Below are 15,539 nucleotides of genomic sequence, written 5' to 3'. Positions count from 1 at the left end.
ACCCCTCCATCCTCCACCAAATACGAGCAGCTGACTCAAATGTTGGCCAGTAGGATCTGTGAACACCTGCTCCATTGACTGTGTCTTAGAACTGACCTCCTGCCTTGGTCCTTGCTCTTAGCGCCTAACTCAGCTACCCTGCCAACAAAGTGAGCCTCCCTCATTCTCCCCGCTTCATGAACTTCAGCCAGTAGTTCGGGCTCTGTGGCCTGTGGACCAATCTCCAGGGCAACCCCAGCCTACAGACTCCCACCCATCTCAGTAGACTGAGTTATTTGATTCTCACACTAATTAGCTTCCCTCCATTGTGTTTACTTAATTAACATTTATTTTNCCTTGGTCCTTGCTCTTAGCGCCTAACTCAGCTACCCTGCCAACAAAGTGAGCCTCCCTCATTCTCCCCGCTTCATGAACTTCAGCCAGTAGTTCGGGCTCTGTGGCCTGTGGACCAATCTCCAGGGCAACCCCAGCCTACAGACTCCCACCCATCTCAGTAGACTGAGTTATTTGATTCTCACACTAATTAGCTTCCCTCCATTGTGTTTACTTAGTTAACATTTATTTTGTGTGTTCTGAAATCTTCACTTGTTTTTTATCATTCTCTTATAATTTTACGTATTTATTTGTCTACATTGGGGCTTTATTGTATCTTGTTTTCCAACATCATCTGATTTAAACCTCACAATAACTCTAGTCAGAATGTATTTCTTTGGTTTTTTTCAATATGAAGAAATTGAGTCTTAAAGAGATTAGCAACTTACCCAAAGTCACGTAGCTTGAAATACAATGATCTTTCCAAACTTGACCTAAAATCCACCTCTTATAGAAGAAGACTTCCCACTCAATCCTTGAATTTTTGACTCATAGGCTCAGTTTATGCAGCAGGCTCAGGCATCCAGGCTTTTGTTCCTCCACTCTGCGACTCAACACCTGAAGAACCTCAAGGATAAGTATGCAGAGGGAAGAGATGTCATGGAAAATGGTGCTGATTAACTCATCCTACCTCCATGTGCCCTAAGCATGAGTTGAGAGGCAGCATGAAACACTCTGAAGAAACTTGGATGAACTTTCCAGATGCCTTTTCTCATCTGTGATTCAAGCTTTGTTATTAAATGGGCACAGTAATGCTCAAATCCCTGTCACCTCACACTGACAGAGGCTACCCCAGCAGAACAACGCCCACCACTGTGACTCATCACAGTTGGTGGGAGGACAGCACTGCATGGCTCATGACCAGGGCCATGGTTGACCCTCATCACCAAGCTTTACAGCAGGCAGGCGTAAGGAAGAGGAATGGACTCCATAGCAATCTGTAGCAGCGAAGCCTGCCCTCACTTCACTCAGTGAGAGAGGACAGGATTATTTATCAAGCTCAGACGGCCACAGTCTCTCATACCACATGACTACCTCCTGCAGACTCCAGACCAAAGAGGCGGACGGGTGTAAGGCATCCAGTTTCTTAGGCCAGTGAGATGGCTCAGCAGGGAACGGTGCTTGCTGCTCACCCTGACCAACCCAAGTCCAACCCTTAGGACCCACATGGTAGAGGAAGAGGACCAACACGCAATAGTTGCCCTCTGATCTCCACGTGTATGCCCACACACATGCATGAACACACACACACACAAATGCACACTGATCTACAATACAAATTAAATAATAAATAAAATAAATAAATGTAGTTTTAAAATGTTTATGTTTCTATTTCTAAAGATAGGCACGCACCTTCACAAGCCCCGGCTGTACCTCACCCTAACGCTGCTTGGCGGGACAGCCCCCTAAATGATGTTTGAGGTACCAAATGTGTCTTTCCATTTTCCTTCTTTTCCTCGAGTCACAGGAATTACACAGACACTCGATGAGTGCCTGAGGGCATCAGTGATCTATAATAATTCAAACACACAATGATAAGGTCTAGTTTTAGACTCTCCCAGGGTAGGGAATATTCTAGGAGCCCAAAGTGCTTCCAGGCTAGTTTCTGGGTCTAATGCTTCCTGCTAATTAGCAGGGTTGGCTTAAAGGTCACCCACAGCAGTCACCCACATCCTCTGGAATGGCAGAAGAATGGAAGAGGTGAAACGAATTCGAGTCATAGTTTTCATTTTACCTGAGAATGCTCTGTAGGTCTTTCTGGCTGGTCCATAACAAGGTGTTGCATTTGATGACAGCGCCAGAGACAGAAAAAAAAACCTGATTCTTAATTGCAAAATGAAAAAGTACGTGTTGGTTCCCTGCAAAAGGGCGGGCAGGCTATTTACAACAAAATGTCCTCCTTCCCTTCACCTTTGTCTCCAGAATTCTATTTCTGGTCCTCATGACCTTTGTAAAAAGGTTTCTCCATGGACCCAAGGACAGCAGTGACTTCTGTGTCCTTCTACAATCACAAACCAGACAATAAGACTGGCGGCATCTGTATTCACACAGAAGAAAAGCAATATAAACGAACTGCTTGCATCTAGAGAATGCCCTGGGAAAGAAGACAGAGACAAGGGAGAGATGCTCCATTTCAATACCCACAAGGAACTGACCGAGGTAGGCATCCCGGGGGAGTGTCGGCCTTTGACAATGAATCATCGAATGTGTGGGGTTCGGCTCCCATGGTGTTCTCAGAACGGTATGTACTAGGAAGTATGAAAATGAAAAGGGAACCCCTCCCAATCTCCACCTTCCCAGATTGTATCATGTGATCAAGAAAGAAAGAAAGAGAAAAAGCACGCTCGCGGGCGTTTTAAAATGTCATTGTGTTATCCACAAATCATTTGGGAGCACAGAAGCAAGAGCAGTCAACTTCCCTGGGGTTGGCTGGTAGAAGAATCAAACAGGATTTTGGAGAAGAGGTTTTCAGAGCTTCACATCGAATCATTAATATAAAGTGACTTCCAGAATAGGATAGCATGGAGAGAAGGGCAGTTCAAACTAAAGAAGCCAGTGAGTGGACAGAGACAGTTGTAATACATACATGAGAGTAACGTGATCTTTGGGAAGGTTTTGTAGGGCCAGCTTTGCGTTTTCGAAAGCGGATTCTGATGGAAGCATGGAAAAAGAGGCAGGAAGAAGCATCCACACCAGGGGTACTTGTTTGGAAACTACTTAAACACAGAGAAAATAAGACAGCTTAGCCAGAACCAATGCCGCGGAGGTGAAATGATGGAGTCTGTCTTGTGTGGATGCTGGGCTTGTAATTCTATTATCAAAATGAACTTTGTGGGTTCACATTTTGAGTTGGTGAATACATTAGCTTCCACGCTCCAATGTCAGTTATTCCCAAGCCCAGGGAGGTTGCCAGAGAAATTACCTAATGATGATGCTTTAGAGGGGAGAGATCTGGAGATACTGAAACAAGAAGCAAAGCAAAGGAAGGGGGTACCTCAGAGCATAGGACATTCCCACATGAGCAGCCAGCCTATGTACAAAGTTGCCTTAGGGCAAAATAGGACACCATGAAAGCAGAACCATCAGGAAAGGATGTGGCATCTCCATCTCCAGATTATTGCCTTCAGCATATGAACATTTAAAAACACAAAGATTAAAAGCCTATCTTTTTTATTTTTTAATCTTTGAATGTCTGTGTGCGTGTGTACTTGGGCATGCAAGTGCATGGGTCTATGTGTGCCCATATGAAGGCCAGAGGTCAACATGGAATGTTTTCCCCTATCCCTTTCTGCCTTGCTTATGAGACAAGGTCTCTCATTGAACCAGGAGCAAACCAACTAGGTTAGGCTAGCTGGCCACTGAGACCCAGGGAATGGCCTATCTCTACCTCTATACCCCAAAGTCAGTGTTGGGATACAGGCACATACTCCTACATCTGGTTCTTTAAGTGGATGCTAGGGAATAGAACCCAGGTCCTCAGGCTTCTACCAGGAGCACAGTACCCAAGTCCTATTAGGCTGTCCTCTCCTTACAAGCATTGTCTTTACTTGCCACTCCAAATTCCTCTTCCTGTTCGCTCTTGAATTCCATCTCCACTCCATAGCAGTTGCTGTCAAATTCATATACGTTCCTGTTTCTAAACCCAGCAATTAGGTCTCATCTTTATTTCTGACCTATGTACAGCGTTTATACAGTTGGCAGTGTCTCCTCCTCTATACTTCCTTCACATGGCTCTCAAGCCCTCTTCAGTCTTAGTCTTTCTTGTATTTTGCTAGCTCCTCCCACTTAGTCTCCTTTGGTAGTTTCTCCTTTTCTTCCTTATCTTCATATTGGAGTGGCCCACAGATCAGACTGTGACCATCTTTTCTAAATACACTGACTTTTGGTTGGCATGCTCTTTAAATTTTGATGGTGTGGATTCTGTTGATGGGTGCCCATGCTGCTATCATAATTTAGCTGCTACAAACATCACTGCTATAAACACTGATGTAAAAGAGTCTCTGGGATGTATTGGTTTGGAGTCTTTTCTAAGAATCCCCAGGAGCTGGATATACTACTTTCATGATGATCATCATCAGTCTTTTGGCTTTTGCTTCGTGTGCTGAGCATTTGTAAATGTAAACCTTTCACGCCTTCAATCCAGACTCTGTGTGAGTTGTAGGCTCAGTGATCCAGTTTCCCACTCAGCATTGACCTTTATCCAAGTGACTGTCTCAACTATCAGCCACAGGTTTTCTAATCTTCTGTTCCCAAACTTGTTTAACTCTCAGTTCTTCCGTCTGCTCGGTAAGGTTTCCTGGAGCTATCTTTCGTTTCTCTTACATATTTCATATCTAATGTAGCATCACATTCTGACAGTTCTACCACCACACTATCATCAGAATCTCATCACTGCTCAGCCAGCCCCTGCTACCATCCTCTTCTTGGTCTTCCTCATTTGTCTCCTAGATTACTACCTGCTATACATTGAATTGTGTTTCCTCTGCCTCACACTGACCATAAAATTATGCTAAAACCTACGCTCCTGTCCCTAAGAATGGGACGTGACTCAGGAATAAGGGCCGTTGAAGATATAATCAAAGTATGATTGTGTCTGTAAAATTTCAGCTCAGTCTGAGTGACACGCTCATGAGAAAGACCCATTTGGTCACAGAGATAGACACACACAGAAGAAGGATGAACACAGAGGAATGATGATAGTGGGAAACCCAGGAGGAAGCAATTATATAAAAATAGGCCAAGGCACCAGAGATGTTAGCACAAGCTAAGGAACAGCTGGAGTCACCAGACGTGGTAGATTCAAAGAAAGATCCTTCCGCAGAGGCTTTGGGAGCACATGGTGTGACCAGCAGCTTGATTTATTAGATTTATTATTTATATAAATAATTTATAAATTAGATTCATTATTTCCAGAGCTAGATGTAATTCATCTCTGTTGATTTTGACCACTAAGTTGGTGGTCCTTTGCTTCAGGAGATCTATGGAACTAACAAATGTAACCATCTCTCATCAGATCTCCCTGCTTCTCTTCCTACTTCTCCTAAATTTATTCTCAACACAACAGAGCCAGTAATCACGTGGTGTACACTGTAGCCTGTCCCCTCTTTTCCTAAAACTCCCAAATAGCTCTCCATCTCAATCAGAAGACCACCAAATCCTTTGACTGTGTTGGTCTATACAGGTCTACATGGCTGTTTTGGACTGTCAGCATCTTTTCCATTTTCTTTTCTCTCCTCCCTGTACTCTGATACAGACACCTTGCTGTGCCTTTGAAGAATAGATATTTCCGTGCTTTAACTGTTTCCCTCCTGGGGAAACATTCTCCTTTCTCCATGTTCCTGATGCTTTTGCTTAGATCTCCCCATCCTAAAATATAGTAGCCTGGCCATCCCACCTGTCCTTCTTCCAATCTCCCTAACCCCAAGAACCTAATCTCTCTAAACCTGGCTTACTTCTGCACTTATCCCATGGTCTTTGGTGTCCTCTAGCAGACACTTCTCCTATTTATTGCATTTGTATCTGTTGCCTATCTGTACTCCCTAGAACATCAATTTCAAGAGGCACAGATTCAATTCATCCATTCACTACTTTATGTTAAGCATCCAGATCAGTGGTTCTCAAGCTTCCTAATGCTGTGACCCTTAGTCCAGCTCCTCATGTTGCGCTGACCCCAACTGTAAAGCTACTTTGCTACTTCATAACTGTAATTGTGCTGTTGCTGTGAACTGTAATGTAATTATATGGTGTGCAGGATATCTAATCTGTGACCCCCCAAAGGGGTCTCAACCCAACACATTGAAAACTGCTGATTTAGATTTATACATGGCATATAGCCACTGCCAGTCACAAAGATGCAGCATTCTCCCCCTCCTATTTGACATGACCAAGAAGCAGATTCTACGCTTAAGCTCACCATGGTATTTTGCACCGAGCTGCAAATGGCACCAGAAGTCAAATACTATGTATCAGTAAGGCGTAAATGCCTCCAAATTACACAGCATGAAGACCTTCCTAGAATAAAGGTACTTGGAACCTAGAACATTCTACGTGACTCGAGGGTCAGGGGACCAACCTCTCAGGAAATGTGAGTTCAGGACATCCTTTGACAACTATGACCTCTTTAAGTAATATTTAAGATGCAAAAAGTGGAAGAGATTCTCAGTACTGGGAGATTTCAAAGAAGAGTGCCCAATTAGGCAATTCCAGGGTTTTGTCTGAGATCACTCCACATCCCATAAATTGGCAATGTTCCCCCATGTTGGTAACAATCTGTGCTGAAAAATCTAACACAATTACTTCTGTCTTCCTGGGCTTTGGAGCACCCTCTTCAATCAGTTGAAAAGGTTAAGATGGGAGTTAAATATGCCGTTTGTCACGGTGAGACCAGAGTTGAGTTTGATGGAGGTTTTCATTGAGGCTGGTTTATTCAAGCTTTGGGTGGGGGGCAGGGGACAGAGGTGGTCAATTGGGATACTTAGAAACACCAATTGTCAAAGACATGGGAACAGGAACATCTGAAATCAATATCCCTTGGAAAATAAACTGTGGCTCATTGCGTTCCTGTCATAATTTCCCCCTGCTTCTGCCTTACCCAGGAAACAGTAACGACAGCTGGAAAGCAGGCGTTTACTCATTCCTGCTCCCCTGGCATTTTGTTTGGCTGTATTTATTCCGCTGCCTTTTCATCTCCCACTGTAAGTAGGACATCTGGATAATAAAAGTGAAGGGAAAAAAATTTCACTGCAATGTCATGCTCACTGTGTGACCTCAGGAAAGCCAATTCACAGAAAAATGGTGGCTAAGGGGGGCGATGAACTTCAGCGGCAGCGTCATTTCATACGTGAGACCAACTGAGAGAGACCAAAGACTCCGGTGAAGCAAAGCTGACCCGAGACATTCCCTTTTAGCTGGTTTTGGCCAAATTGACCACATTTGTTTCTATTCAGTTCACAAGTAAGGAGTGCCAGCCAGTTGTGGGCACTAGCTTACCTGGGGTGAGGAAATTAATGATAACTATCACAATAGAAAAATATGGATCTTGCCTCAGAATCATGCCCAAATCTAATTCGACTAATCTTGAGTGTCTAGAGTTCTGGAAATTTAATGGGTGTTTTTTTTTTTTAATTCCACCAACTTAGTATTGTGAGAAGCAAATGAAACCATTAATAGAAAAATCCCAGCAAACTGAAACCCTCCTTGGTTATAGAGAAATGGCTAAACCATTAAGCCTTCTTTTGAAGGACCAAATTTCAGTTCCCAACACCCATGACAGGGGCCTCATAGCTGCCTGTAACTTCATTTCCAAGGAGCTGGGTGATGGTGGCACACACCTTTAATCCCAGTATTCAGGAGTCAGAGGCAGGTGGATCTCTGTGAGTTCAAGACCAGCCTTGTCTACAAAAGCTAGTTCCAGGACAGGCTCCAAAGCTACAGAGAAACCCTGTCTCAAGACAACAACAACAACAATAGTAACTTCAGTTCCAAGGGATCCACCTCTACAAGAACTTGTACACAAGTGCACATACCTACATGCAGACAGACACACAAACTCATAAACAAAAATAATCTTAACAAAATACTCGCTTTGTCTGGTCCTATTTACCCCTCCCGAACTTTCTATTTATCCCTGCCCTATATTCCCATATCTCTTTACACTCTGAAATTGACCTATAATTATGTTCTTCTGTCTTCCACTAGTCTGATGTGTCAGAGTAACTCAACAGCTATAAAGCACCTGGGAGGGCCAGTCGTCTTGACTGGCTGCCCAGAGAGTTCTTGTGCCTGTGAAGCTGCTGGGTAGTCATTCACATTGGCAGTTGAGTGTATCTGGGCAAGCCTTGTTCTATCAGTTGAGAGGGCTGAAGAAAAAATCTGACATTTACTAGACACAGACTTATGTAGGTGGACTGGAATGTATTTTGTAAGGTACCCACCCAGCAGGACTGCTTTACAGATTTAAGTCTTGTCAGTAGAACAATTATGTAAGCTCGTTCCCTGAAATAGTCCCTTTATATACAGGTAGATAGATGTAGACAAGTCATATGTAGATAATATCAATATATGTGCTAGAGATAGAGTTCATGTAGTTCAATGTAGATATAGATATTGATTAGATAAACTTGGGTGTAGATAAATACCCTATTTAATCTAAGTTCTAGGCAAAACTTTCAGGTGTAAATTAATCCTGACAAACATCACACAATACATACTGTGTTTCATTGTCTTAGTCCACTTAGGTGCCTGTAACAAAATATAGTACATCCACTAGTTTTTGTGGGTTTTGTTTTGTTTTGTTTTGTTTTCAAGACAGGGCTTTTCTGTAGCTTTGCAGCCTATCCTAAAACTAGCTCTTGTAGACCAGGATAGCTTCAAACTCACAGAGATCTGCCTGCCTCTGCCTCTGGAGTGCTGAGATTAAAGGTGTGCGCCACCACTGCCCAGCTCATCCAGTAGTTTTATAAGCAATAGAAATTTTATATTTCATAGTCCTGGAGTCTGGAAAGCCTAAAATAAAAGTGTCAGCATATTCATAGTTCTGATAAGAATCCTTCCTATAGAAACTGACCTTCTCATGTACTCTCTCCTAGTAGAAAGTGTAGCATCTATTATAGGCTACTTACCCTATTATGAGGGTTCAATACTCAAGATCTAATTAACTCCTGTGGTGCCCACATCCTGGTATCATCACCTAAGGGGCAGAGTTCAACATATTAATTGAGATGAGAGGGATGTGAGCACAGACATCTGGATCAGAGCACTTACATGGTTCCCAATTTACAGCTCCAAGCCTTTATCCTGAGACGGCTATGGTCTTATTTTTCAATATTGCTCCATAAATCTTCTCATTTATTTCACCTATTTATTCTCAATTCTGCTTAATCTGCATGGGTGGAAAAATTAAAACTTTCATAGTCATAATTTTATCACAGTTAAAATGAAATATGACCTAAATAATCTACATAAAGTATTTGCATAAAGCCTAGAGTATAACAATCAATCAATAACCGTTAGTTTCATTAATCTTCCCTTCAGCTATTAGTATTCTTGTTCCTCCATGCTGATGGAGGAAGTCCACAATGTTGCCACTGTGTTTCACATGTTAATCTACCGACATAGCCACTGGCAAAGTTGCTTGGTAAAGGAGACTTGGACAATGAACGCTCTACTCCCAAAACCTAGATATGTGGATTTTGAAAATGATCCCTAGCCCATTCCCCAATGGGATAATTGTTGCCCACCTTTCCCCCCACCATTGTAAGACTTACATGCTTCCATCTAAGCGCATACCACACAAATGGCTCAGGAAGTACTCATTGACTGATACATATGTTGACAGCAAAAGACTTGTGCAAAGTGAAAACAATGTACTAATTCATGGGAGATGAGACATTTGCGGGGATGTCTCACAGTAAGGTGACTCACAGTAAAGATAGCTTGCTGTTCTTCCTAAGGACACCAGTTCAGTTCCTAGCACTCACAACGGGTGGCTTACAGTCACCTGTGACTCTGGCTCCAAGAAATATAATTCACTTACCTGGCCTCCATGGGCATCTTCTGGCATACGCGCCCAAATGTGTACATGTGCACATGAACAAAGTCTTGTAGAAATAAAAAGACACTCTAGTTACCTTGTAACCCAAATGATGAAGTTTTAATAAAGAGCTCTCATAGGGCAGATGTAAAAGTAGGATGCAGGATGATATGACGGTGTATTTGTAGATGTTGATGGTGTTGCCTGGAAACATCGGACAGGAAAATCAGAAACAATGTGGTTAAAAATCAAAAGTTGAAAAGGAAATGATGCCTCCCCCCCCCCCAAAAAAAAAGGTTTTCTTTTCTGGATTGGGTCTTTACATATATAATGGCCTATGCTTAGAATAGGAAAATGAGACACAGAATATGACCATTTTGATATTAAAAAAAGGAAGAAGAGTGATTACGACTTAGAAATCCAATGTAGTCATAGTCTCTTCTATGCTATTTTAAATAAAATTAACATATGCAAATGTACATATTTCCCATGCAAACTTTTGTACTGTGCCTCCCAAACTTAAAACACAGCAAATAGAATTTTAAATCTGGCCATTTCTACAGTGTCATGTGCTAAATGTAGAAGGAACAACAAGATAACCCCAGAGAGTAAGGCAGGCAGAGATGTCACATGTTGGCCAGGGAAGCAGTCTATACAGGTGGATAGCCACATCGAGACAGATGCAGGTAGCTTCCAGAGGAAACAGCCAGTCACACAGGACATGGAGGCACAGCAAGTCCAGGGGGTGGGTGCAAAAATCAAAGTGGGTTTTTGAGAGTGGAAGGAGGAGAGGCAGGGAGATGTCGGTATGTTTGGGTGGTGACCTCCTGAGAATCCTGCGAGAGGAAGTTGCCTTCTTTGCTCTTGAGAAATCAGACTTTTAGTCGCCTGCTTCTAGTCTTCCTTTTCTCCCACACACTTGCTCAGCTGCTTACAGTCACCTCTTTGTGTCATTCCCCTGTTACATTGGTATCTCCCAGTTGTCACCTATCTAGTGACTCCCATGACTGCCGCTGGAACGTTTGTAATCGTGTAGTCTATACTCTTTTGAAAAGATTATTATTTTATGTTGTGCATATGAACATTTTGCTGCATTTATGTGTAAACCATCTGAATGTCTGATGCTTGTGAGGGCCAGAAGAGACCATGGGAGTCCCTGAAACTGGAGTTATAGACAGCTGTGAGCCATCATGGCCTCTGGAAAATCGGTCAGTGCTTTTAACCACCTGGCCACCTGTATAGCCTTGCCCGTCTATAATCATGTAAACACTCCATTGGCCTTGCTAAATAAACCTTGCCATTTTTTTCCTAATTTTCTTTCTGTTTGCAATGTCATCCATCCAGTTCTTCAATCCCAAGTCACTGTGGTCCATTTCATCTGTTTGACACCCTGACTGCCAGACATGCCCGCTTGATCACTTCATCTGGGGCATTTCTGCTCCGACACAATGGTGCACTGATATGCAATTATTCCTCTGTACATTCCCTCTCCTCACTTGCCCATGAGCTTTTCAAACACAGCGACTTAAGCATATATAATTTAATGGGTAAATGCTAGTTATATCCCAGATCTTATGGTGGTGCTCAGAATAACTCAAATCTGAGCTGATTGGGATCGAGTTGACCTACAGAACTGTAAATAGAGACTGTGTTCCTTTCCCAGCTGCCCAGATCTCAATAATCACACAGAAATTATGTTGATTACCACACGGTTTGGCCAGTGACTCAGGCTTAGATCTAGCTAGATCTTACATCTTGAACGAACCCATTTCTATTATTTTGTATTTTACGAGGCTCGTGGTTTGCTACCTCTTGTTTCTTGGGCAGCTACATGGCATCTGCCTTCTTTGGCAGCTATATGGTGTCTCCTTGACTCCACCTACTCCCTCTGTATATCTCTGTGCAGATGTACTGCCTGGCTTTACATGTGCGGGGGCGGTCAAAAGAGGAAGTTGGATCCCATGAGCTCATAACAGGTGGTTATGAGCTGTCCAACTCACAACTTAGTGCTGGGAACTAAACTGGGGTCCTCTGAAAAAGAAGCCAGTACTCTTACCCTCTAAGGACTGGATAAAATAAGGGACTAGTTAACTATGCATCAGTATAGATGGGTAAACAGACAGACTTCCACACTACCTAGAAATCTCACTAGGCACGTATCCAAAGGAATTGAAACTTGTATATTGAAGAGATGTCTGCTTACTGTGTGTTTGTCACAGCTGTTCTTATAGAATCCAAACATGCAATCTAAGTATTCATTAATAGGCAAGCAGATAAAGGAAATGTAGTGTGTATATATAATAGAATCGGTCCTTGGAGGCCACTACATTAAATGAAATAAGTCAGACACAGAAAGATAAATAGTGCATGATATTTCTCCTAAGTGGAATGCTTAAAAATGGTCTCATAAAACTGAAAGGAGAATAGTGGTGATCAGGAGTTAGGGTGTTTAGGGGCATGAAGTTGGAGAGATTTGGTCAAAGGATAATGGATTAATTACTGTTACTGACTGAATGTCCTGGAAAGAAGCAACCTGGAGATGAAAGAAGCTTATTTTGGGCTTACAATTTTAGAAGGGACATAGGTTCATCATGGCAGAGACGGCATAGCTGAGGGTGAGGCTGACCTGGCAGGCAAGAAGCAGGGTGGTCACTTTTCATTCACATACAGGAAGTGAAGGAGATTAGCAATTGAGGGGAGATTGGAAACCTCAAAGCCCAAACCCAGCAATGTGCTTGCTCCCACAAATTTCCACTGCCCAAAGGTTCCACAGTCTTCTAAATTAACACCACCAGTTGGGGACCAATTGCTCAAATACATGATCCCATGGTGGGTATTCTTATTCAAAATACCTCATTCTGTTCCTGGACCCCTAGGACTTACAACAAATGATACAAAATGCATTTGGTGCAACTTCCAAAGTCCCCATAGTTTCCAACAGTCCCCAGACTGTTCAAAAGTCCAAAGTCCTCAATTTCTTCTGAGATTCAAACAACCTTATAGCTGTGACACCTGTAAAATAAAACAAATTACATACTTCCAACATGCAATGGCCTGGAGTATATGCTTCCATTCCAAAGGGTATACACTGGGGTCTAGGGAAGAATGATTGGGCCAAAGCAAGACCAAAGCCAATCTGGGAAAACATAAAATCCAATAGCTCTGTGCCCAGTATCTGGGGCTTCACTTTCAAGGAGCTTAGATGGCTCTGACCTTCAGTACCTCTCTCTCTCTTGACTGGCTCCAACCTTGTATAAAGTCCTCAGTCTCCTGCTCTGGCATCTCCAACATCTTGGGATCTCCACTGAAACCCAAGTGTCATCTTTGTAGCTTCACACAGTTGTCTTGAGAGGATCATCATAGGGTATCTGACCTCACCATAGATTGTCTGACCTCAGCCACTCCCTGAGCTACAGAATGCGCGACTACCTCAATCTTGCAAAATGAAGAAAATGTGGAAGTCACTGACAAGTTCTCTTACCAGCTTGGGAAGGAGCCTGGCCCTGGAGAACACAGTGTAACTGCTTCTGTATGCTGAAACTCGTGGGAAACTCCCCTAGGCAGTTGCTTTAGGAGGGGAAACCCCTGCTTGAACTCTCACCTTTCACAGGTTGGAGCCCTGGCTGAGTGGGGTTTTAACCTAAGTGCCCTTTTCCTGTTGTTCCAGTTCTTTTTAACCTCTTTAACAGTTCAAGACTGTATTTCAGTTCGACTTGCCTGTAGCTTTAAGCTTCTTATTGCTCATTTTCTCTCCAAATTGTGCATATTATTGTTTATTTCTGCTCCATTTTTACCCCCTTTCATGTAAACCTGCATAAGTGTAGTCAGCAATAACCATGCCATTGACTCAATGCTAAGCAGTCTTGAGATTTCCCTCCCCAAAATTGAGTCCAGTAAGTTTTAATTCAGTCTCATGCAACTTCTCAGGACATAACAGAATACAGACTCCTTGGAAAAGTTTCACATGAATGGCCCCTTAACATCATTGCAAATCGAGTCCTTATTCCCTCTGGATCCTCATGAGCTGGGCCTTCACTGTCTGCATTATTGTCCATACTTCTGTCTTGTAGACTCCCACAGAAGCAAACCATTAAGCTCTGCCCAGTGCACTCACTGTGTTCTCTAGCCCAACGTTCCAAACCATTTCACATTCCTCCAAGAAACATGCCCATGTTTAACCCCTCCTCTCTGGTCCCAATTTCGGGATTGGTTACTTTTCTGCTGCTCTGATGCACTATCCAGAGCAAGAGGAAACAGAAGAGAGAGGGGCTTATTTTGGCTGACAGTACCAGATGGTCTGAGTCCATCATGGTGGGGAAGACAGGGCAGCAGGGGCAGAAGGAGAGAGGGAGAGAGAGGGAGGGAGGGAGAGAGAGAGAGAGAGAGAGAGAGAGAGAGAGAGAGAGAGAGAGAGAGAACAAGGCTATGAAACTTCAAACCCTCTTCCATCTGAAAAGTTTCCACCTCCTAAGGGTTCCATAACCTTAGACGTCACTACCAATTGGGGACCAAGTGTTCAAATACATGAACCCATGGGGACGATTCTTCCTCAAATCACAGAAGATGCATAGTTACATTATGTAGGAGGGGGAAATGTTAAGGGGTGTGCCAAACAGCACATGGGCGATCGCTGCTAGTGTTGCACCACACTATTGAAAATGTGAATGAGAGAGGGAATTTTGCCACCGTTCTGTATCAAAATTATAGTTATGTAATGTAATACATTTGTTAACTAACTAGACTTAACCATTGCATGGTACATTTCTTTCAAAACATTATGTTCAATATGCTAAAAATATAGTTTTTTAAATTTTTTTATTTTTTTATTGAGAAAAGGAAAAAAAAAGCTTCCGCCTCCTCCCAGCCTCCCATTTCCCTCCCCCTCCTCCCATCCTTCTCCCTCTCCCCCACTCCTCTCCCCCTCCCTCTCCAGTCCAAAGAGCAGTCAGGGTTCCCTGCCCTGTGGAAAGTCCAAGGTCCTCCCCCCTCCGTCCATGTCTAGGAAGGTGAACGTCTAAACTGGCAAGGCTCCCACCAAGCCGGAACATGAAGTAGGATCAAGACCCCGTGCCATTGTCCTTGGCTTCTCATCAGCCCTCATTGTTCGCCATGATCAGAGAGTCCAGTTTTATCTCATGCTTTTTCAGTCACAGTCCAGCTGGCCTTGGTGAGCTCCCAATAGATCAGCCCCACTGTCTCAGTGGGTGGGTGCACCCCTCGTGGTCCTGACATCCTTGCTCATGTTCTCCCTCCATCCGCTCCTCATTGGGACCTTGGGAGCTCAGTCCAGTGCTCCAGTGTGGGTCTCTGTCTCTATCTCTATCCATCACCAGATGGGGATTCGAGTTGAAAAGGAAGAAGTTAAACTTTCGTTATTTGCAGATGATATGATAGTGTACATAAGTGACCCCCAAAACGCCACCAAAGAACTTTTACAGCTGATAAACACCTTTAGTAATGTGGCAGGATACAAGATCAACTCCAAAAAATCAGTCGCCCTCGTATACACAAAGGATATGGAAACAGAGAGGGAAATCAGAGAAGCTTCACCTTTCACAATAGCCACAAACAGCATAAAATATCTTGGGGTAACGCTAACCAAGGAAGTGAAAGATCTATTTGACAAGAACTTTAA

The sequence above is a fragment of the Alexandromys fortis genome, unplaced genomic scaffold (genome assembly GCF_014885135.2).
Source record: "Alexandromys fortis isolate MF-2015 unplaced genomic scaffold, M_Fortis_MF-2015_v1.1 scaffold_106, whole genome shotgun sequence".
NCBI classification, from domain to species: domain Eukaryota; kingdom Metazoa; phylum Chordata; class Mammalia; order Rodentia; family Cricetidae; genus Alexandromys; species Alexandromys fortis.
The sequence above is the reverse complement of the archived record's forward strand: the minus strand, read 5'-3'. Positions refer to the sequence as shown.